Consider the following 23,750-nt stretch of genomic DNA (forward strand, 5'->3'; position numbering starts at 1 on the left):
GTGCAGGCTTCTTTGCAAAGGGCGAGTTGGGCCCCACAGCATCTTGCTTCCAGCTCTTTGGGAAGCTAAGAAACAACTCGCTCTGCACAGTGCTCTTACAGCCTACCGGGAACATGTCTTCCAAAGGCCTGTGAAACGCAGTTTCTTTGCAGGCCTGATCTGGCTGAAGTAGGACTTCTGCTCTGGGTGTGCTACTTTGCCCTAGAGCTGAAAGGCACAACGTGCAGGCTTCTTTCCAAAGGGCGAGTTGGGCCCCACAGCATCTTGCTTCCAGCTCTTTGGGAAGCTAAGAAACAACTCGCTCTGCACAGTGCTCTTACAGCCTACCGGGAACCTCTCTTCCAAAGGCCTGTGAAACGCAGTTTCTTTGCAGGCCTGATCTGGCTGAAGTAGGACTTCTGCTCTGGGTGTGCTACTTTGCCCTAGAGCTGAAAGGCACAACGTGCAGGCTTCTTTCCAAAGGGCGAGTTGGGCCCCACAGCATCTTGCTTCCAGCTCTTTGGGAAGCTAAGAAACAACTCGCTCTGCACAGTGCTCTTACAGCCTACCGGGAACATCTCTTCCAAAGGCCTGTGAAACGCAGTTTCTTTGCAGGCCTGATCTGGCTGAAGTAGGACTTCTGCTCTGGGTGTGCTACTTTGCCCTAGAGCTGAAAGGCACAACGTGCAGGCTTCTTTCCAAAGGGCGAGTTGGGCCCCACAGCATCTTGCTTCCAGCTCTTTGGGAAGCTAAGAAACAACTCGCTCTGCACAGTGCTCTTACAGCCTAGTGGGAACATCTCTTTCAAAGGCCCGTGAAACGCAGTTTCTTTGCAGGCCTGATCTGGCTGAAGTAGGACTTCTGCTCTGGGTGTGCTACTTTGCCCTAGAGCTGAAAGGCACAACGTGCAGGCTTCTTTGCAAAGGGCGAGTTGGGCCCCACAGCATCTTGCTTCCAGCTCTTTGGGAAGCTAAGAAACAACTCGCTCTGCACAGTGCTCTTACAGCCTACCGGGAACATCTCTTCCAAAGGCCCGTGAAACGCAGTTTCTTTGCAGGCCTGATCTGGCTGAAGTAGGACTTCTGCTCTGGGTGTGCTACTTTGCCCTAGAGCTGAAAGGCACAACGTGCAGGCTTCTTTCCAAAGGGCGAGTTGGGCCCCACAGCATCTTGCTTCCAGCTCTTTGGGAAGCTAAGAAACAACTCGCTCTGCACAGTGCTCTTACAGCCTACCGGGAACATCTCTTCCAAAGGCCTGTGAAACGCAGTTTCTTTGCAGGCCTGATCTGGCTGAAGTCGGACTTCTGCTCTGGGTGTGCTACTTTGCCCTAGAGCTGAAAGGCACAACGTGCAGGCTTCTTTCCAAAGGGCGAGTTGGGCCCCACAGCATCTTGCTTCCAGCTCTTTGGGAAGCTAAGAAACAACTCGCTCTGCACAGTGCTCTTACAGCCTACCGGGAACATGTCTTCCAAAGGCCTGTGAAACGCAGTTTCTTTGCAGGCCTGATCTGGCTGAAGTAGTACTTCTGCTCTGGGTGTGCTACTTTGCCCTAGAGCTGAAAGGCGCAACGTGCAGGCTTCTTTCCAAAGGGCGAGTTGGGCCCCACAGCATCTTGCTTCCAGCTCTTTGGGAAGCTAAGAAACAACTCGCTCTGCACAGTGCTCTTACAGCCTACCGGGAACAGCTCTTCCAAAGGCCTGTGAAACGCAGTTTCTTTGCAGGCCTGATCTGGCTGAAGTAGGACTTCTGCTCTGGGTGTGCTACTTTGCCCTAGAGCTGAAAGGCACAACGTGCAGGCTTCTTTGCAAAGGGCGAGTTGGGCCCCACAGCATCTTGCTTCCAGCTCTTTGGGAAGCTAAGAAACAACTCGCTCTGCACAGTGCTCTTACAGCCTACCGGGAACATGTCTTCCAAAGGCCTGTGAAACGCAGTTTCTTTGCAGGCCTGATCTGGCTGAAGTAGGACTTCTGCTCTGGGTGTGCTACTTTGCCCTAGAGCTGAAAGGCACAACGTGCAGGCTTCTTTCCAAAGGGCGAGTTGGGCCCCACAGCATCTTGCTTCCAGCTCTTTGGGAAGCTAAGAAACAACTCGCTCTGCACAGTGCTCTTACAGCCTACGGGGAACAGCTCTTCCAAAGGCCTGTGAAACGCAGTTTCTTTGCAGGCCTGATCTGGCTGAAGTAGGACTTCTGCTCTGGGTGTGCTACTTTGCCCTAGAGCTGAAAGGCACAACGTGCAGGCTTCTTTCCAAAGGGCGAGTTGGGCCCCACAGCATCTTGCTTCCAGCTCTTTGGGAAGCTAAGAAACAAATCGCTCTGCACAGTGCTCTTACAGCCTACCGGGAACATCTCTTCCAAAGGCCTGTGAAACGAAGTTTCTTTGCAGGCCTGATCTGGCTGAAGTAGGACTTCTGCTCTGGGTGTGCTACTTTGCCCTAGAGCTGAAAGGCACAACGTGCAGGCTTCTTTCCAAAGGGCGAGTTGGGCCCCACAGCATCTTGCTTCCAGCTCTTTGGAAAGCTAAGAAACAACTCGCTCTGCACAGTGCTCTTACAGCCTAGTGGGAACATCTCTTCCAAAGGCCTGTGAAACGCAGTTTCTTTGCAGGCCTGATCTGGCTGAAGTAGGACATCTGCTCTGGGTGTGCTACTTTGCCCTAGAGCTGAAAGGCACAACGTGCAGGCTTCTTTCCAAAGGGCGAGTTGGGCCCCACAGCATCTTGCTTCCAGCTCTTTGGGAAGCTAAGAAACAACTCGCTCTGCACAGTGCTCTTACAGCCTACCGGGAACATCTCTTCCAAAGGCCTGTGAAACGCAGTTTCTTTGCAGGCCTGATCTGGCTGAAGTAGGACTTCTGCTCTGGGTGTGCTACTTTGCCCTAGAGCTGAAAGGCACAACGTGCAGGCTTCTTTCCAAAGGGCGAGTTGGGCCCCACAGCATCTTGCTTCCAGCTCTTTGGGAAGCTAAGAAACAACTCGCTCTGCACAGTGCTCTAACACCCTACCGGGAACATCTCTTCCAAAGGCCCGTGAAACGCAGTTTCTTTGCAGCCCTGATCTGGCTGAAGTAGGACTTCTGCTCTGGGTGTGCTACTTTGCCCTAGAGCTGAAAGGCACAACGTGCAGGCTTCTTTCCAAAGGGCGAGTTGGGCCCCACAGCATCTTGCTTCCAGCTCTTTGGGAAGCTAAGAAACAACTCGCTCTGCACAGTGCTCTTACAGCCTACCGGGAACATGTCTTCCAAAGGCCTGTGAAACGCAGTTTCTTTGCAGGCCTGATCTGGCTGAAGTAGTACTTCTGCTCTGGGTGTGCTACTTTGCCCTAGAGCTGAAAGGCGCAACGTGCAGCCTTCTTTCCAAAGGGCGAGTTGGGCCCCACAGCATCTTGCTTCCAGCTCTTTGGGAAGCTAAGAAGCAACTCGCTCTGCACAGTGCTCTTACAGCCTACGGGGAACAGCTCTTCCAAAGGCCTGTGAAACGCAGTTTCTTTGCAGGCCTGATCTGGCTGAAGTAGGACTTCTGCTCTGGGTGTGCTACTTTGCCCTAGAGCTGAAAGGCACAACGTGCAGGCTTCTTTGCAAAGGGCGAGTTGGGCCCCACAGCATCTTGCTTCCAGCTCTTTGGGAAGCTAAGAAACAACTCGCTCTGCACAGTGCTCTTACAGCCTACCGGGAACATGTCTTCCAAAGGCCTGTGAAACGCAGTTTCTTTGCAGGCCTGATCTGGCTGAAGTAGGACTTCTGCTCTGGGTGTGCTACTTTGCCCTAGAGCTGAAAGGCACAACGTGCAGGCTTCTTTCCAAAGGGCGAGTTGGGCCCCACAGCATCTTGCTTCCAGCTCTTTGGGAAGCTAAGAAACAACTCGCTCTGCACAGTGCTCTTACAGCCTACGGGGAACAGCTCTTCCAAAGGCCTGTGAAACGCAGTTTCTTTGCAGGCCTGATCTGGCTGAAGTAGGACTTCTGCTCTGGGTGTGCTACTTTGCCCTAGAGCTGAAAGGCACAACGTGCAGGCTTCTTTCCAAAGGGCGAGTTGGGCCCCACAGCATCTTGCTTCCAGCTCTTTGGGAAGCTAAGAAACAACTCGCTCTGCACAGTGCTCTTACAGCCTACCGGGAACATCTCTTCCAAAGGCCTGTGAAACGCAGTTTCTTTGCAGGCCTGATCTGGCTGAAGTAGGACTTCTGCTCTGGGTGTGCTACTTTGAACTAGAGCTGAAAGGCACAACGTGCAGGCTTCTTTCCAAAGGGCGAGTTGGGCCCCACAGCATCTTGCTTCCAGCTCTTTGGGAAGCTAAGAAACAACTCGCTCTGCACAGTGCTCTAACAGCCTACCGGGAACATCTCTTCCAAAGGCCCGTGAAACGCAGTTTCTTTGCAGCCCTGATCTGGCTGAAGTAGGACTTCTGCTCTGGGTGTGCTACTTTGCCCTAGAGCTGAAAGGCACAACGTGCAGACTTCTTTCCAAAGGGCGAGTTGGGCCCCACAGCATCTTGCTTCCAGCTCTTTGGGAAGCTAAGAAACAACTCGCTCTGCACAGTGCTCTAACAGCCTACCGGGAACATCTCTTCCAAAGGCCCGTGAAACGCAGTTTCTTTGCAGCCCTGATCTGGCTGAAGTAGGACTTCTGCTCTGGGTGTGCTACTTTGCCCTAGAGCTGAAAGGCACAACGTGCAGGCTTCTTTGCAAAGGGCGAGTTGGGCCCCACAGCATCTTGCTTCCAGCTCTTTGGGAAGCTAAGAAACAACTCGCTCTGCACAGTGCTCTTACAGCCTACCGGGAACATGTCTTCCAAAGGCCTGTGAAACGCAGTTTCTTTGCAGGCCTGATCTGGCTGAAGTAGGACTTCTGCTCTGGGTGTGCTACTTTGCCCTAGAGCTGAAAGGCACAACGTGCAGGCTTCTTTCCAAAGGGCGAGTTGGGCCCCACAGCATCTTGCTTCCAGCTCTTTGGGAAGCTAAGAAACAACTCGCTCTGCACAGTGCTCTTACAGCCTACGGGGAACAGCTCTTCCAAAGGCCTGTGAAACGCAGTTTCTTTGCAGGCCTGATCTGGCTGAAGTAGGACTTCTGCTCTGGGTGTGCTACTTTGCCCTAGAGCTGAAAGGCACAACGTGCAGGCTTCTTTCCAAAGGGCGAGTTGGGCCCCACAGCATCTTGCTTCCAGCTCTTTGGGAAGCTAAGAAACAAATCGCTCTGCACAGTGCTCTTACAGCCTACCGGGAACATCTCTTCCAAAGGCCTGTGAAACGAAGTTTCTTTGCAGGCCTGATCTGGCTGAAGTAGGACTTCTGCTCTGGGTGTGCTACTTTGCCCTAGAGCTGAAAGGCACAACGTGCAGGCTTCTTTCCAAAGGGCGAGTTGGGCCCCACAGCATCTTGCTTCCAGCTCTTTGGGAAGCTAAGAAACAACTCGCTCTGCACAGTGCTCTTACAGCCTACCGGGAACATCTCTTCCAAAGGCCTGTGAAACGCAGTTTCTTTGCAGGCCTGATCTGGCTGAAGTAGGACTTCTGCTCTGGGTGTGCTACTTTGCCCTAGAGCTGAAAGGCACAACGTGCAGGCTTCTTTCCAAAGGGCGAGTTGGGCCCCACAGCATCTTGCTTCCAGCTCTTTGGAAAGCTAAGAAACAACTCGCTCTGCACAGTGCTCTTACAGCCTAGTGGGAACATCTCTTCCAAAGGCCTGTGAAACGCAGTTTCTTTGCAGGCCTGATCTGGCTGAAGTAGGACTTCTGCTCTGGGTGTGCTACTTTGCCCTAGAGCTGAAAGGCACAACGTGCAGGCTTCTTTCCAAAGGGCGAGTTGGGCCCCACAGCATCTTGCTTCCAGCTCTTTGGGAAGCTAAGAAACAACTCGCTCTGCACAGTGCTCTTACAGCCTACCGGGAACATCTCTTCCAAAGGCCTGTGAAACGCAGTTTCTTTGCAGGCCTGATCTGGCTGAAGTAGGACTTCTGCTCTGGGTGTGCTACTTTGCCCTAGAGCTGAAAGGCACAACGTGCAGGCTTCTTTCCAAAGGGCGAGTTGGGCCCCACAGCATCTTGCTTCCAGCTCTTTGGGAAGCTAAGAAACAACTCGCTCTGCACAGTGCTCTAACACCCTACCGGGAACATCTCTTCCAAAGGCCCGTGAAACGCAGTTTCTTTGCAGCCCTGATCTGGCTGAAGTAGGACTTCTGCTTTGGGTGTGCTACTTTGCCCTAGAGCTGAAAGGCACAACGTGCAGGCTTCTTTCCAAAGGGCGAGTTGGGCCCCACAGCATCTTGCTTCCAGCTCTTTGGGAAGCTAAGAAACAACTCGCTCTGCACAGTGCTCTTACAGCCTACCGGGAACATCTCTTCCAAAGGCCTGTGAAACGCAGTTTCTTTGCAGGCCTGATCTGGCTGAAGTAGGACTTCTGCTCTGGGTGTGCTACTTTGCCCTAGAGCTGAAAGGCACAACGTGCAGGCTTCTTTCCAAAGGGCGAGTTGGGCCCCACAGCATCTTGCTTCCAGCTCTTTGGGAAGCTAAGAAACAACTCGCTCTGCACAGTGCTCTTACAGCCTACCGGGAACATCTCTTCCAAAGGCCTGTGAAACGCAGTTTCTTTGCAGGCCTGATCTGGCTGAAGTAGTACTTCTGCTCTGGGTGTGCTACTTTGCCCTAGAGCTGAAAGGCGCAACGTGCAGGCTTCTTTCCAAAGGGCGAGTTGGGCCCCACAGCATCTTGCTTCCAGCTCTTTGGGAAGCTAAGAAGCAACTCGCTCTGCACAGTGCTCTTACAGCCTACGGGGAACAGCTCTTCCAAAGGCCTGTGAAACGCAGTTTCTTTGCAGGCCTGATCTGGCTGAAGTAGGACTTCTGCTCTGGGTGTGCTACTTTGCCCTAGAGCTGAAAGGCACAACGTGCAGGCTTCTTTGCAAAGGGCGAGTTGGGCCCCACAGCATCTTGCTTCCAGCTCTTTGGGAAGCTAAGAAACAACTCGCTCTGCACAGTGCTCTTACAGCCTACCGGGAACATGTCTTCCAAAGGCCTGTGAAACGCAGTTTCTTTGCAGGCCTGATCTGGCTGAAGTAGGACTTCTGCTCTGGGTGTGCTACTTTGCCCTAGAGCTGAAAGGCACAACGTGCAGGCTTCTTTCCAAAGGGCGAGTTGGGCCCCACAGCATCTTGCTTCCAGCTCTTTGGGAAGCTAAGAAACAACTCGCTCTGCACAGTGCTCTTACAGCCTACGGGGAACAGCTCTTCCAAAGGCCTGTGAAACGCAGTTTCTTTGCAGGCCTGATCTGGCTGAAGTAGGACTTCTGCTCTGGGTGTGCTACTTTGCCCTAGAGCTGGAAGGCACAACGTGCAGGCTTCTTTCCAAAGGGCGAGTTGGGCCCCACAGCATCTTGCTTCCAGCTCTTTGGGAAGCTAAGAAACAAATCGCTCTGCACAGTGCTCTTACAGCCTACCGGGAACATCTCTTCCAAAGGCCTGTGAAACGCAGTTTCTTTGCAGGCCTGATCTGGCTGAAGTAGGACTTCTGCTCTGGGTGTGCTACTTTGCCCTAGAGCTGAAAGGCACAACGTGCAGGCTTCTTTCCAAAGGGCGAGTTGGGCCCCACAGCATCTTGCTTCCAGCTCTTTGGGAAGCTAAGAAACAACTCGCTCTGCACAGTGCTCTTACAGCCTACCGGGAACATCTCTTCCAAAGGCCTGTGAAACGCAGTTTCTTTGCAGGCCTGATCTGGCTGAAGTAGGACTTCTGCTCTGGGTGTGCTACTTTGCCCTAGAGCTGAAAGGAACAACGTGCAGGCTTCTTTCCAAAGGGCGAGTTGGGCCCCACAGCATCTTGCTTCCAGCTCTTTGGAAAGCTAAGAAACAACTCGCTCTGCACAGTGCTCTTACAGCCTAGTGGGAACATCTCTTCCAAAGGCCTGTGAAACGCAGTTTCTTTGCAGGCCTGATCTGGCTGAAGTAGGACTTCTGCTCTGGGTGTGCTACTTTGCCCTAGAGCTGAAAGGCACAACGTGCAGGCTTCTTTCCAAAGGGCGAGTTGGGCCCCACAGCATCTTGCTTCCAGCTCTTTGGGAAGCTAAGAAACAACTCGCTCTGCACAGTGCTCTTACAGCCTACCGGGAACATCTCTTCCAAAGGCCTGTGAAACGCAGTTTCTTTGCAGGCCTGATCTGGCTGAAGTAGGACTTCTGCTCTGGGTGTGCTACTTTGCCCTAGAGCTGAAAGGCACAACGTGCAGGCTTCTTTCCAAAGGGCGAGTTGGGCCCCACAGCATCTTGCTTCCAGCTCTTTGGGAAGCTAAGAAACAACTCGCTCTGCACAGTGCTCTAACAGCCTACCGGGAACATCTCTTCCAAAGGCCCGTGAAACGCAGTTTCTTTGCAGCCCTGATCTGGCTGAAGTAGGACTTCTGCTCTGGGTGTGCTACTTTGCCCTAGAGCTGAAAGCCACAACGTGCAGGATTCTTTCCAAAGGGCGAGTTGGGCCTCACAGCATCTTGCTTCCAGCTCTTTGGGAAGCTAAGAAACAACTCGCTCTGCACAGTGCTCTTAAAGCCTACCGGGAACATCTCTTCCAAAGGCCAGTGAGACGCAGTTTCTTTGCAGGCCTGATCTGGCTGTAGTAGGACTTCTGCTCTGGGTGTGCTACTTTGCCCTGGAGCTGAAAGGCACAACGTGCAGGCTTCTTTCCAAAGGGCGAGTTGGGCCCCACAGCATCTTGCTTCCAGCTCTTTGGGAAGCTAAGAAACAACTCGCTCTGCACAGTGCTCTTACAGCCTAGTGGGAAGATCTCTTCCAAAGGCCTGTGAAACGCAGTTTCTTTGCAGGCCTGATCTGGCTGAAGTAGGACTTCTGCTCTGGGTGTGCTACTTTGCCCTAGAGCTGAAAGGCACAACGTGCAGGCTTCTTTCCAAAGGGCGAGTTGGGCCCCACAGCATCTTGCTTCCAGCTCTTTGGGAAGCTAAGAAACAACTCGCTCTGCACAGTGCTCTTACAGCCTACCGGGAACATCTCTTCCAAAGGCCTGTGAAACGCAGTTTCTTTGCAGGCCTGAGCTGGCTGAAGTAGGACTTCTGCTCTGGGTGTGCTACTTTGCCCTAGAGCTGAAAGGCACAACGTGCAGGCTTCTTTCCAAAGGGCGAGTTGGGCCCCACAGCATCTTGCTTCCAGCTCTTTGGGAAGCTAAGAAACAACTCGCTCTGCACAGTGCTCTTACAGCCTACCGGGAACATCTCTTCCAAAGGCCTGTGAAACGCAGTTTCTTTGCAGGCCTGATCTGGCTGAAGTAGGACTTCTGCTCTGGGTGTGCTACTTTGCCCTAGAGCTGAAAGGCACAACGTGCAGGCTTCTTTCCAAAGGGCGAGTTGGGCCCCACAGCATCTTGCTTCCAGCTCTTTGGGAAGCTAAGAAACAACTCGCTCTGCACAGTGCTCTTACAGCCTACCGGGAACATCTCTTCCAAAGGCCTGTGAAACGCAGTTTCTTTGCAGGCCTGATCTGGCTGAATTAGGACTTCTGCTCTGCGTGTGCTACTTTGCCCTAGAGCTGAAAGGCACAACGTGCAGGCTTCTTTCCAAAGGGCGAGTTGGGCCGCACAGCATCTTGCTTCCAGCTCTTTGGGAAGCTAAGAAACAACTCGCTCTGCACAGTGCTCTTACAGCCTAGTGGGAACATCTCTTCCAAAGGCCTGTGAAACGCAGTTTCTTTGCAGGCCTGATCTGGCTGAAGTAGGACTTCTGCTCTGGGTGTGCTACTTTGCCCTAGAGCTGAAAGGAACAACGTGCAGGCTTCTTTCCAAAGGGCGAGTTGGGCCCCACAGCATCTTGCTTCCAGCTCTTTGGAAAGCTAAGAAACAACTCGCTCTGCACAGTGCTCTTACAGCCTAGTGGGAACATCTCTTCCAAAGGCCTGTGAAACGCAGTTTCTTTGCAGGCCTGATCTGGCTGAAGTAGGACTTCTGCTCTGGGTGTGCTACTTTGCCCTAGAGCTGAAAGGCACAACGTGCAGGCTTCTTTCCAAAGGGCGAGTTGGGCCCCACAGCATCTTGCTTCCAGCTCTTTGGGAAGCTAAGAAACAACTCGCTCTGCACAGTGCTCTTACAGCCTACCGGGAACATCTCTTCCAAAGGCCTGTGAAACGCAGTTTCTTTGCAGGCCTGATCTGGCTGAAGTAGGACTTCTGCTCTGGGTGTGCTACTTTGCCCTAGAGCTGAAAGGCACAACGTGCAGGCTTCTTTCCAAAGGGCGAGTTGGGCCCCACAGCATCTTGCTTCCAGCTCTTTGGGAAGCTAAGAAACAACTCGCTCTGCACAGTGCTCTAACAGCCTACCGGGAACATCTCTTCCAAAGGCCCGTGAAACGCAGTTTCTTTGCAGCCCTGATCTGGCTGAAGTAGGACTTCTGCTCTGGGTGTGCTACTTTGCCCTAGAGCTGAAAGCCACAACGTGCAGGATTCTTTCCAAAGGGCGAGTTGGGCCTCACAGCATCTTGCTTCCAGCTCTTTGGGAAGCTAAGAAACAACTCGCTCTGCACAGTGCTCTTAAAGCCTACCGGGAACATCTCTTCCAAAGGCCAGTGAGACGCAGTTTCTTTGCAGGCCTGATCTGGCTGTAGTAGGACTTCTGCTCTGGGTGTGCTACTTTGCCCTGGAGCTGAAAGGCACAACGTGCAGGCTTCTTTCCAAAGGGCGAGTTGGGCCCCACAGCATCTTGCTTCCAGCTCTTTGGGAAGCTAAGAAACAACTCGCTCTGCACAGTGCTCTTACAGCCTAGTGGGAAGATCTCTTCCAAAGGCCTGTGAAACGCAGTTTCTTTGCAGGCCTGATCTGGCTGAAGTAGGACTTCTGCTCTGGGTGTGCTACTTTGCCCTAGAGCTGAAAGGCACAACGTGCAGGCTTCTTTCCAAAGGGCGAGTTGGGCCCCACAGCATCTTGCTTCCAGCTCTTTGGGAAGCTAAGAAACAACTCGCTCTGCACAGTGCTCTTACAGCCTACCGGGAACATCTCTTCCAAAGGCCTGTGAAACGCAGTTTCTTTGCAGGCCTGATCTGGCTGAAGTAGGACTTCTGCTCTGGGTGTGCTACTTTGCCCTAGAGCTGAAAGGCACAACGTGCAGGCTTCTTTCCAAAGGGCGAGTTGGGCCCCACAGCATCTTGCTTCCAGCTCTTTGGGAAGCTAAGAAACAACTCGCTCTGCACAGTGCTCTTACAGCCTACCGGGAACATCTCTTCCAAAGGCCTGTGAAACGCAGTTTCTTTGCAGGCCTGATCTGGCTGAAGTAGGACTTCTGCTCTGGGTGTGCTACTTTGCCCTAGAGCTGAAAGGCACAACGTGCAGGCTTCTTTCCAAAGGGCGAGTTGGGCCCCACAGCATCTTGCTTCCAGCTCTTTGGGAAGCTAAGAAACAACTCGCTCTGCACAGTGCTCTTACAGCCTACCGGGAACATCTCTTCCAAAGGCCTGTGAAACGCAGTTTCTTTGCAGGCCTGATCTGGCTGAATTAGGACTTCTGCTCTGCGTGTGCTACTTTGCCCTAGAGCTGAAAGGCACAACGTGCAGGCTTCTTTCCAAAGGGCGAGTTGGGCCGCACAGCATCTTGCTTCCAGCTCTTTGGGAAGCTAAGAAACAACTCGCTCTGCACAGTGCTCTTACAGCCTAGTGGGAACATCTCTTCCAAAGGCCTGTGAAACGCAGTTTCTTTGCAGGCCTGATCTGGCTGAAGTAGGACTTCTGCTCTGGGTGTGCTACTTTGCCCTAGAGCTGAAAGGCACAACGTGCAGGCTTTTTTCCAAAGGGCGAGTTGGGCCCCACAGCATCTTGCTTCCAGCTCTTTGGGAAGCTAAGAAACAACTCGCTCTGCACAGTGCTCTTACAGCCTACCGGGAACATGTCTTCCAAAGGCCTGTGAAACGAAGTTTCTTTGCAGGCCTGATCTGGCTAAAGTACGACTTCTGCTCTGGGTGTGCTACTTTGCCCTAGAGCTGAAAGGCACAACGTGCAGGCTTCTTTCCAAAGGGCGAGTTGGGCCCCACAGCATCTTGCTTCCAGCTCTTTGGGAAGCTAAGAAACAACTCGCTCTGCACAGTGCTCTTACAGCCTACGGGGAACATGTCTTCCAAAGGCCTGTGAAACGCAGTTTCTTTGCAGGCCTGATCTGGCTGAAGTAGGACTTCTGCTCTGGGTGTGCTACTTTGCCCTAGAGCTGAAAGGCACAACGTGCAGGCTTCTTTCCAAAGGGCGAGTTGGGCCCCACAGCATCTTGCTTCCAGCTCTTTGGGAAGCTAAGAAACAACTCGCTCTGCACAGTGCTCTTACAGCCTTGTGGGAACATCTCTTCCAAAGGCCTGTGAAACGCAGTTTCTTTGCAGGCCTGATCTGGCTGAAGTAGGACTTCTGCTCTGGGTGTGCTACTTTGCCCTAGAGCTGAAAGGCACAACGTGCAGGCTTCTTTCCAAAGGGCGAGTTGGGCCCCACAGCATCTTGCTTCCAGCTCTTTGGGAAGCTAAGAAACAACTCGCTCTGCACAGTGCTCTTACAGCCTACCGGGAACATCTCTTCCAAAGGCCTGTGAAACGCAGTTTCTTTGCAGGCCTGATCTGGCTGAAGTAGGACTTCTGCTCTGGGTGTGCTACTTTGCCCTAGAGCTGAAAGGCACAACGTGCAGGCTTCTTTCCAAAGGGCGAGTTGGGCCCCACAGCATCTTGCTTCCAGCTCTTTGGGAAGCTAAGAAACAACTCGCTCTGCACAGTGCTCTTACAGCCTACCGGGAACATCTCTTCCAAAGGCCTGTGAAACGCAGTTTCTTTGCAGGCCTGATCTGGCTGAAGTAGGACTTCTGCTCTGGGTGTGCTACTTTGCCCTAGAGCTGAAAGGCACAACGTGCAGGCTTCTTTCCAAAGGGCGAGTTGGGCCCCACAGCATCTTGCTTCCAGCTCTTTGGGAAGCTAAGAAACAACTCGCTCTGCACAGTGCTCTTACAGCCTAGTGGGAACATCTCTTCCAAAGGCCTGTGAAACGCAGTTTCTTTGCAGGCCTGATCTGGCTGAAGTAGGACTTCTGCTCTGGGTGTGCTACTTTGCCCTAGAGCTGAAAGGCACAACGTGCAGGCTTCTTTCCAAAGGGCGAGTTGGGCCCCACAGCATCTTGCTTCCAGCTCTTTGGGAAGCTAAGAAACAACTCACTCTGCACAGTGCTCTTACAGCCTTCCGGGAACTTGTCTTCCAAAGGCCTGTGAAACGCAGTTTCTTTGCAGGCCTGATCTGGCTGAAGTAGGACTTCTGCTCTGGGTGTGCTACTTTGCCCTAGAGCTGAAAGGCACAACGTGCAGGCTTCTTTCCAAAGGGCGAGTTGGGCCCCACAGCATCTTGCTTCCAGCTCTTTGGGAAGCTAAGAAACAACTCGCTCTGCACAGTGCTCTTACAGCCTACCGGGAACATCTCTTCCAAAGGCCTGTGAAACGCAGTTTCTTTGCAGGCCTGATCTGGCTGAAGTAGGACTTCTGCTCTGGGTGTGCTACTTTGCCCTAGAGCTGAAAGGCACAACGTGCAGGCTTCTTTCCAAAGGGCGAGTTGGGCCCCACAGCATCTTGCTTCCAGCTCTTTGGGAAGCTAAGAAACAACTCGCTCTGCACAGTGCTCTTACAGCCTACCGGGAACATCTCTTCCAAAGGCCTGTGAAACGCAGTTTCTTTGCAGGCCTGATCTGGCTGAAGTAGGACTTCTGCTCTGGGTGTGCTACTTTGCCCTAGAGCTGAAAGGCACAACGTGCAGGCTTCTTTCCAAAGGGCGAGTTGGGCCCCACAGCATCTTGCTTCCAGCTCTTTGGGAAGCTAAGAAACAACTCGCTCTGCACAGTGCTCTTACAGCCTACCGGGAACATCTCTTCCAAAGGCCAGTGAAACGCAGTTTCTTTGCAGGCCTGATCTGGCTGAAGTAGGACTTCTGCTCTGGGTGTGCTACTTTGCCCTGGAGCTGAAAGGCACAACGTGCAGGATCTTTCCAAAGGGCGAGTTGGGCCCCACAGCATCTTGCTTCCAGCTCTTTGGGAAGCTAAGAAACAACTCGCTCTGCACAGTGCTCTTACAGCCTAGTGGGAACATCTCTTCCAAAGGCCTGTGAAACGCAGTTTCTTTGCAGGCCTGATCTGGCTGAAGTAGGACTTCTGCTCTGGGTGTGCTACTTTGCCCTAGAGCTGAAAGGCACAACGTGCAGGCTTCTTTCCAAAGGGCGAGTTGGGCCCCACAGCATCTTGCTTCCAGCTCTTTGGGAAGCTAAGAAACAACTCGCTCTGCACAGTGCTCTTACAGCCTACTGGGAACATCTCTTCCAAAGGCCTGTGAAACGCAGTTTCTTTGCAGGCCTGATCTGGCTGAAGTAGGACTTCTGCTCTGGGTGTGCTACTTTGCCCTAGAGCTGAAAGGCACAACGTGCAGGCTTCTTTCCAAAGGGCGAGTTGGGCCCCACAGCATCTTGCTTCCAGCTCTTTGGGAAGCTAAGAGACAACTCGCTCTGCACAGTGCTCTTACAGCCTACCGGGAACATCTCTTCCAAAGGCCTGTGAAACGCAGTTTGTTTGCAGGCCTGATCTGGCTGAAGTAGGACTTCTGCTCTGGGTGTGCTACTTTGCCCTAGAGCTGAAAGGCACAACGTGCAGGCTTCTTTCCAAAGGGCGAGTTGGGCCCCACAGCATCTTGCTTCCAGCTCTTTGGGAAGCTAAGAAACAACTCGCTCTGCACAGTGCTCTTACAGCCTACCGGGAACATCTCTTCCAAAGGCCTGTGAAACACAGTTTCTTTGCAGGCCTGATCTGGCTGAAGTAGGACTTCTGCTCTGCGTGTGCTACTTTGCCCTAGAGCTGAAAGGCACAACGTGCAGGCTTCTTTCCAAAGGGCGAGTTGGGCCCCACAGCATCTTGCTTCCAGCTCTTTGGGAAGCTAAGAAACAACTCGCTCTGCACAGTGCTCTTACAGCCTACCGGGAACATGTCTTCCAAAGGCCTGTGAAACGCAGATTCTTTACAGACCTGATCTGGCTGAAGTAGGACTTCTGCTCTGGGTGTGCTACTTTGCCCTAGAGCTGAAAGGCACAACGTGCAGGCTTCTTTCCAAAGGGCGAGTTGGGCCCCACAGCATCTTGCTTCCAGCTCTTTGGGAAGCTAAGAAACAACTCGCTCTGCACAGTACTCTTACAGCCTACGGGGAACATCTCTTCCAAAGGCCTGTGAAACGCAGTTTCCTTGCAGGCCTGATCTGGCTAAGGTACGACTTCTGCTCTGGGTGTGCTACTTTGCCCTAGAGCTGAAAGGCACAACGTGCAGGCTTCTTTCCAAAGGGCGAGTTGGGCCCCACAGCATCTTGCTTCCAGCTCTTTGGGAAGCTAAGAAACAACTCGCTCTGCACAGTGCTCTTACAGCCTAGTGGGAACATCTCTTCCAAAGGCCTGTGAAACGCAGTTTCTTTGCAGGCCTGATCTGGCTGAAGTAGGACTTCTGCTCTGGGTGTGCTACTTTGCCCTAGAGCTGAAAGGCACAACGTGCAGGCTTCTTTCCAAAGGGCGAGTTGGGCCCCACAGCATCTTGCTTCCAGCTCTTTGGGAAGCTAAGAATCAACTCGCTCTGCACAGTGCTCTTAAAGCCTACCGGGAACATCTCTTCCAAAGGCCTGTGAAACGCAGTTTCTTTGCAGGCCTGATCTGGCTGAAGTAGGACTTCTGCTCTGGGTGTGCTACTTTGCCCTAGAGCTGAAAGGCACAACGTGCAGGCTTCTTTCCAAAGGGCGAGTTGGGCCCCACAGCATCTTGCTTACAGCTCTTTGGGAAGCTAAGAAACAACTCGCTCTGCACAGTGCTCTTACAGCCTACCTGGAACATCTCTTCCAAAGGCCTGTGAAACGCAGTTTCTTTGCAGGCCTGATCTGGCTGAAGTAGGACTTCGGCTCTGCATGTGCGACTTTGCCCTAGAGCTGAAAGGCAAAACGTGCAGGCTTCTTTCCAAAGGGCGAGTTGGGCCCCACAGCATCTTGCTTCCAGCTCTTTGGGAAGCTAAGAAACAACTCGCTCTGCACAGTGCTCTTACAGCCTACGGGGAACATCTCTTCCAAAGGCCTGTGAAACGCAGTTTCTTTGCAGGCCTGATCTGGCTGAAGTAGGACTTCTGCTCTGGGTGTGCTACTTTGCCCTAGAGCTGAAAGGCACAACGTGCAGGCTTCTTTCCAAAGGGCGAGTTGGGCCCCACAGCATCTTGCTTCCAGCTCTTTGGGAAGCTAAGAAACAACTCGCTCTGCACAGTGCTCTTACAGCCTACCGGGAACATCTCTACCAAAGGCCTGTGAAACGCAGTTTCTTTGCAGGCCTGATCTGGCTGAAGTAGGACTTCTGCTCTGGGTGTGCTACTTTGCCCTAGAGCTGAAAGGCACAACGTGCAGGCTTCTTTCCAAAGGGCGAGTTGGGCCCCACAGCATCTTGCTTCCAGCTCTTTGGGAAGCTAAGAAACAACTCGCTCTGCACAGTGCTCTTACAGCCTACCGGGAACATCTCTTCCAAAGGCCTGTGAAACGCAGTTTCTTTGCAGGCCTGATCTGGCTGAAGTAGGACTTCTGCTCTGGGTGTGCTACTTTGCCCTAGAGCTGAAAGGCACAACGTGCAGGCTTCTTTCCAAAGTGCGAGTTGGGCCCCACAGCATCTTGCTTCCAGCTCTTTGGGAAGCTAAGAAACAACTCGCTCTGCAAAGTGCTCTTACAGCCTACCGGGAACATCTCTTACAAAGGCCTGTGAAACGCAGTTTCTTTGCAGGCCTGATCTGGCTGAAGTAGGACTTCTGCTCTGGTTGTGCTACTTTGCCCTAGAGCTGAAAGGCACAACGTGCAGGCTTCTTTCCAAAGGGCGAGTTGGGCCCCACAGCATCTTGCTTCCAGCTCTTTGGGAAGCTAAGAAACAACTCGCTCTGCACAGTGCTCTTACAGCCTACGGGGAACATCTCTTCCAAAGGCCCGTGAAACGCAGTTTCTTTGCAGGCCTGATCTGGCTGAAGTAGGACTTCTGCTCTGGGTGTGCTACTTTGCCCTAGAGCTGAAAGGCACAACGTGCAGGCTTCTTTCCAAAGGGCGAGTTGGGCCCCACAGCATCTTGCTTCCAGCTCTTTGGGAAGCTAAGAAACAACTCGCTCTGCACAGTGCTCTTACAGCCTACCGGGAACATCTCTTCCAAAGGCCCGTGAAACGCAGTTTCTTTGCAGGCCTGATCTGGCTGAAGTAGGACTTCTGCTCTGGGTGTGCTACTTTGCCCTAGAGCTGAAAGGCACAACGTGCAGGCTTCTTTCCAAAGGGCGAGTTGGGCCTCACAGCATCTTGCTTCCAGCTCTTTGGGAAGCTAAGAAACAACTCGCTCTGCACAGTGCTCTTACAGCCTACCGGGAACATCTCTTCCAAAGGCCTGTGAAACGCAGTTTCTTTGCAGGCCTGATCTGGCTGAAGTAGGACTTCTGCTCTGGGTGTGCTACTTTGCCCTAGAGCTGAAAGGCACAACGTGCAGGCTTCTTTCCAAAGGGCCAGTTGGGCCCCACAGCATCTTGCTTCCAGCTCTTTGGGAAGCTAAGAAACAACTCGCTCTGCACAGTGCTCTTACAGCCTACCGGGAACATCTCTTCCAAAGGCCTGTGAAACGCAGTTTCTTTGCAGGCCTGATCTGGCTGAAGTAGGACTTCTGCTCTGGGTGTGCTACTTTGCCCTAGAGCTGAAAGGCACAACGTGCAGGCTTCTTTCCAAAGGGCGAGTTGGGCCCCACAGCATCTTGCTTCCAGCTCTTTGGGAAGCTAAGAAACAACTCGCTCTGCACAGTGCTCTTACAGCCTACCGGGAACATCTCTTCCAAAGGCCTGTGAAACGCAGTTTCTTTGCAGGCCTGATCTGGCTGAAGTAGGACTTCTGCTCTGGGTGTGCTACTTTGCCCTAGAGCTGAAAGGCACAACGTGCAGGCTTCTTTCCAAAGGGCGAGCTGGGCCCCACAGCATCTTGCTTCCAGCTCTTTGGGAAGCTAAGAAACAACTCGCTCTGCACAGTGCTCTTACAGCCTACCGGGAACATCTCTTCCAAAGGCCCGTGAAACGCAGTTTTTTGCAGGCCTGATCTGGCTGACGTAGGACTTCTGCTCTGGGAGTGCTACTTTGCCCTAGAGCTGAAAGGCACAACGTGCAGGCTTCTTTCCAAAGGGCGAGTTGGGCCCCACAGCATCTTGCTTCCAGCTCGTTGGGAAGCTAAGAAACAACTCGCTCTGCACAGTGCTCTTACAGCCTACCGGGAACATCTCTTCCAAAGGCTCGTGAAACGCAGTTTCTTTGCAGGCCTGATCTGGCTGAAGTAGGACTTCTGCACTGGGTGTGCTACTTTGCCCTAGAGCTGAAAGGCACAACGTGCAGGCTTCTTTCCAAAGGGCGAGTTGGGCCCCACAGCATCTTGCTTCCAGCTCTTTGGGAAGCTAAGAAACAACTCGCTCTGCACAGTGCTCTTACAGCCTACCGGGAACATGTCTTCCAAAGGCCTGTGAAACGCAGTTTCTTTGCAGGCCTGATCTGGCTGAAGTAGGACTTTGCTCTGGGTGTGCTACTTTGCCCTAGAGCTGAAAGGCACAACGTGCAGGCTTCTTTCCAAAGGGCGAGTTGGGCCCCACAGCATCTTGCTTCCAGCTCTTTGGGAAGCTAAGAAACAACTCGCTCTGCACAGTGCTCTTACAGCCTACCGGGAACATCTCTTCCAAAGGCCTGTGAAACGCAGTTTCTTTGCAGGCCTGATCTGGCTGAAGTAGGACTTCTGCTCTGGGTGTGCTACTTTGCCCTAGAGCTGAAAGGCACAATGTGCAGGCTTCTTTCCAAAGGGCGAGTTGGGCCCCACAGCATCTTGCTTCCAGCTCTTTGGGAAGCTAAGAAACAACTCGCTCTGCACAGTGCTCTTACAGCCTAGTGGGAACATCTCTTCCAAAGGCCCGTGAAACGCAGTTTCTTTGCAGGCCTGATCTGGCTGAAGTAGGACTTCTGCTCTGGGTGTGCTACTTTGCCCTAGAGCTGAAAGGCACAACGTGCAGGCTTCTTTCCAAAGGGCGAGTTGGGCCCCACAGCATCTTGCTTCCAGCTCTTTGGGAAGCTAAGAAACAACTCGCTCTGCACAGTGCTCTTACAGCCTAGTGGGAACATCTCTTCCAAAGGCCTGTGAAACGCAGTTTCTTTGCAGGCCTGATCTGGCTGAAGTAGGACTTCTGCTCTGGGTGTGCTACTTTGCCCTAGAGCTGAAAGGCACAACGTGCAGGCTTCTTTCCAAAGGGCGAGTTGGGCCCCACAGCATCTTGCTTCCAGCTCTTTGGGAAGCTAAGAAACAACTCGCTCTGCACAGTGCTCTTACAGCCTACCGGGAACATCTCTTCCAAAGGCCTGTGAAACGAAGTTTCTTTGCAGGCCTGATCTGGCTGAAGTAGGAATTCTGCTCTGGGTGTGCTACTTTGCCCTAGAGCTGAAAGGCACAACGTGCAGGCTTCTTTCCAAAGGGCGAGTTGGGCCCCACAGCATCTTGCTTCCAGCTCTTTGGGAAGCTAAGAAACAACTCGCTCTGCACAGTGCTCTTACAGCCTAGTGGGAACATCTCTTCCAAAGGCCTGTGAAATGCAGTTTCTTTGCAGGCCTGATCTGGCTGAAGTAGGACTTCTGCTCTGGGTGTGCTACTTTGCCCTAGAGCTGAAAGGCACAACGTGCAGGCTTCTTTGCAAAGGGCGAGTTGGGCCCCACAGCATCTTGCTTCCAGCTCTTTGGGAAGCTAAGAAACAACTCGCTCTGCACAGTGCTCTTACAGCCTACCGGGAACATGTCTTCCAAAGGCCTGTGAAACGCAGTTTCTTTGCAGGCCTGATCTGGCTGAAGTAGGACTTCTGCTCTGGGTGTGCTACTTTGCCCTAGAGCTGAAAGGCACAACGTGCAGGCTTCTTTCCAAAGGGCGAGTTGGGCCCCACAGCATCTTGCTTCCAGCTCTTTGGGAAGCTAAGAAACAACTCGCTCTGCACAGTGCTCTTACAGCCTACCGGGAACCTCTCTTCCAAAGGCCTGTGAAACGCAGTTTCTTTGCAGGCCTGATCTGGCTGAAGTAGGACTTCTGCTCTGGGTGTGCTACTTTGCCCTAGAGCTGAAAGGCACAACGTGCAGGCTTCTTTCCAAAGGGCGAGTTGGGCCCCACAGCATCTTGCTTCCAGCTCTTTGGGAAGCTAAGAAACAACTCGCTCTGCACAGTGCTCTTACAGCCTACCGGGAACATCTCTTCCAAAGGCCCGTGAAACGCAGTTTCTTTGCAGGCCTGATCTGGCTGAAGTAGGACTTCTGCTCTGGGTGTGCTACTTTGCCCTAGAGCTGAAAGGCACAACGTGCAGGCTTCTTTCCAAAGGGCGAGATGGGCCCCACAGCATCTTGCTTCCAGCTCTTTGGGAAGCTAAGAAACAAATCGCTCTGCACAGTGCTCTTACAGCCTACCGGGAACATCTCTTCCAAAGTCCTGTGAAACGCAGTTTCTTTGCAGGCCTGATCTGGCTGAAGTAGGACTTCTGCTCTGGGTGTGCTACTTTGCCCTAGAGCTGAAAGGCACAACGTGCAGGCTTCTTTCCAAAGGGCGAGTTGGGCCCCACAGCATCTTGCTTCCAGCTCTTTGGGAAGCTAAGAAACAACTCGCTCTGCACAGTGCTCTTACAGCCTACCGGGAACATGTCTTCCAAAGGCCTGTGAAACGCAGTTTCTTTGCAGGCCTGATCTGGCTGAAGTAGTACTTCTGCTCTGGGTGTGCTACTTTGCCCTAGAGCTGAAAGGCGCAACGTGCAGGCTTCTTTCCAAAGGGCGAGTTGGGCCCCACAGCATCTTGCTTCCAGCTCTTTGGGAAGCTAAGAAACAACTCGCTCTGCACAGTGCTCTTACAGCCTACCGGGAACAGCTCTTCCAAAGGCCTGTGAAACGCAGTTTCTTTGCAGGCCTGATCTGGCTGAAGTAGGACTTCTGCTCTGGGTGTGCTACTTTGCCCTAGAGCTGAAAGGCACAACGTGCAGGCTTCTTTGCAAAGGGCGAGTTGGGCCCCACAGCATCTTGCTTCCAGCTCTTTGGGAAGCTAAGAAACAACTCGCTCTGCACAGTGCTCTTACAGCCTACCGGGAACATGTCTTCCAAAGGCCTGTGAAACGCAGTTTCTTTGCAGGCCTGATCTGGCTGAAGTAGGACTTCTGCTCTGGGTGTGCTACTTTGCCCTAGAGCTGAAAGGCACAACGTGCAGGCTTCTTTCCAAAGGGCGAGTTGGGCCCCACAGCATCTTGCTTCCAGCTCTTTGGGAAGCTAAGAAACAACTCGCTTTGCACAGTGCTCTTACAGCCTACGGGGAACAGCTCTTCCAAAGGCCTGTGAAATGCAGTTTCTTTGCAGGCCTGATCTGGCTGAAGTAGGACTTCTGCTCTGGGTGTGCTACTTTGCCCTAGAGCTGAAAGGCACAACGTGCAGGCTTCTTTCCAAAGGGCGAGTTGGGCCCCACAGCATCTTGCTTCCAGCTCTTTGGGAAGCTAAGAAACAAATCGCTCTGCACAGTGCTCTTACAGCCTACCGGGAAAATCTCTTCCAAAGGCCTGTGAAACGCAGTTTCTTTGCAGGCCTGATCTGGCTGAAGTAGGACTTCTGCTCTGGGTGTGCTACTTTGCCCTAGAGCTGAAAGGCACAACGTGCAGGCTTCTTTCCAAAGGGCGAGTTGGGCCCCACAGCATCTTGCTTCCAGCTCTTTGGGAAGCTAAGAAACAACTCGCTCTGCACAGTGCTCTTACAGCCTACCGGGAACATCTCTTCCAAAGGCCTGTGAAACGCAGTTTCTTTGCAGGCCTGATCTGGCTGAAGTAGGACTTCTGCTCTGGGTGTGCTACTTTGCCCTAGAGCTGAAAGGCACAACGTGCAGGCTTCTTTCCAAAGGGCGAGTTGGGCCCCACAGCATCTTGCTTCCAGCTCTTTGGAAAGCTAAGAAACAACTCGCTCTGCACAGTGCTCTTACAGCCTAGTGGGAACATCTCTTCCAAAGGCCTGTGAAACGCAGTTTCTTTGCAGGCCTGATCTGGCTGAAGTAGGACATCTGCTCTGGGTGTGCTACTTTGCCCTAGAGCTGAAAGGCACAACGTGCAGGCTTCTTTCCAAAGGGCGAGTTGGGCCCCACAGCATCTTGCTTCCAGCTCTTTGGGAAGCTAAGAAACAACTCGCTCTGCACAGTGCTCTTACAGCCTACCGGGAACATCTCTTCCAAAGGCCTGTGAAACGCAGTTTCTTTGCAGGCCTGATCTGGCTGAAGTAGGACTTCTGCTCTGGGTGTGCTACTTTGCCCTAGAGCTGAAAGGCACAACGTGCAGGCTTCTTTCCAAAGGGCGAGTTGGGCCCCACAGCATCTTGCTTCCAGCTCTTTGGGAAGCTAAGAAACAACTCGCTCTGCACAGTGCTCTAACAGCCTACCGGGAACATCTCTTCCAAAGGCCCGTGAAACGCAGTTTCTTTGCAGCCCTGATCTGGCTGAAGTAGGACTTCTGCTTTGGGTGTGCTACTTTGCCCTAGAGCTGAAAGGCACAACGTGCAGGCTTCTTTCCAAAGGGCGAGTTGGGCCCCACAGCATCTTGCTTCCAGCTCTTTGGGAAGCTAAGAAACAACTCGCTCTGCACAGTGCTCTTACAGCCTACCGGGAACATCTCTTCCAAAGGCCTGTGAAACGCAGTTTCTTTGCAGGCCTGATCTGGCTGAAGTAGGACTTCTGCTCTGGGTGTGCTACTTTGCCCTAGAGCTGAAAGGCACAACGTGCAGGCTTCTTTCCAAAGGGCGAGTTGGGCCCCACAGCATCTTGCTTCCAGCTCTTTGGGAAGCTAAGAAACAACTCGCTCTGCACAGTGCTCTTACAGCCTACCGGGAACATGTCTTCCAAAGGCCTGTGAAACGCAGTTTCTTTGCAGGCCTGATCTGGCTGAAGTAGTACTTCTGCTCTGGGTGTGCTACTTTGCCCTAGAGCTGAAAGGCGCAACGTGCAGGCTTCTTTCCAAAGGGCGAGTTGGGCCCCACAGCATCTTGCTTCCAGCTCTTTGGGAAGCTAAGAAGCAACTCGCTCTGCAAAGTGCTCTTACAGCCTACGGGGAACAGCTCTTCCAAAGGCCTGTGAAACGCAGTTTCTTTGCAGGCCTGATCTGGCTGAAGTAGGACTTCTGCTCTGGGTGTGCTACTTTGCCCTAGAGCTGAAAGGCACAACGTGCAGGCTTCTTTGCAAAGGGCGAGTTGGGCCCCACAGCATCTTGCTTCCAGCTCTTTGGGAAGCTAAGAAACAACTCGCTCTGCACAGTGCTCTTACAGCCTACCGGGAACATGTCTTCCAAAGGCCTGTGAAACGCAGTTTCTTTGCAGGCCTGATCTGGCTGAAGTAGGACTTCTGCTCTGGGTGTGCTACTTTGCCCTAGAGCTGAAAGGCACAACGTGCAGGCTTCTTTCCAAAGGGCGAGTTGGGCCCCACAGCATCTTGCTTCCAGCTCTTTGGGAAGCTAAGAAACAACTCGCTCTGCACAGTGCTCTTACAGCCTACGGGGAACAGCTCTTCCAAAGGCCTGTGAAACGCAGTTTCTTTGCAGGCCTGATCTGGCTGAAGTAGGACTTCTGCTCTGGGTGTGCTACTTTGCCCTAGAGCTGAAAGGCACAACGTGCAGGCTTCTTTCCAAAGGGCGAGTTGGGCCCCACAGCATCTTGCTTCCAGCTCTTTGGGAAGCTAAGAAACAAATCGCTCTGCACAGTGCTCTTACAGCCTAC

The sequence above is a fragment of the Equus caballus genome, chromosome 16 (genome assembly GCF_041296265.1).
Source record: "Equus caballus isolate H_3958 breed thoroughbred chromosome 16, TB-T2T, whole genome shotgun sequence".
Taxonomy (NCBI): Eukaryota; Metazoa; Chordata; class Mammalia; order Perissodactyla; family Equidae; genus Equus; species Equus caballus.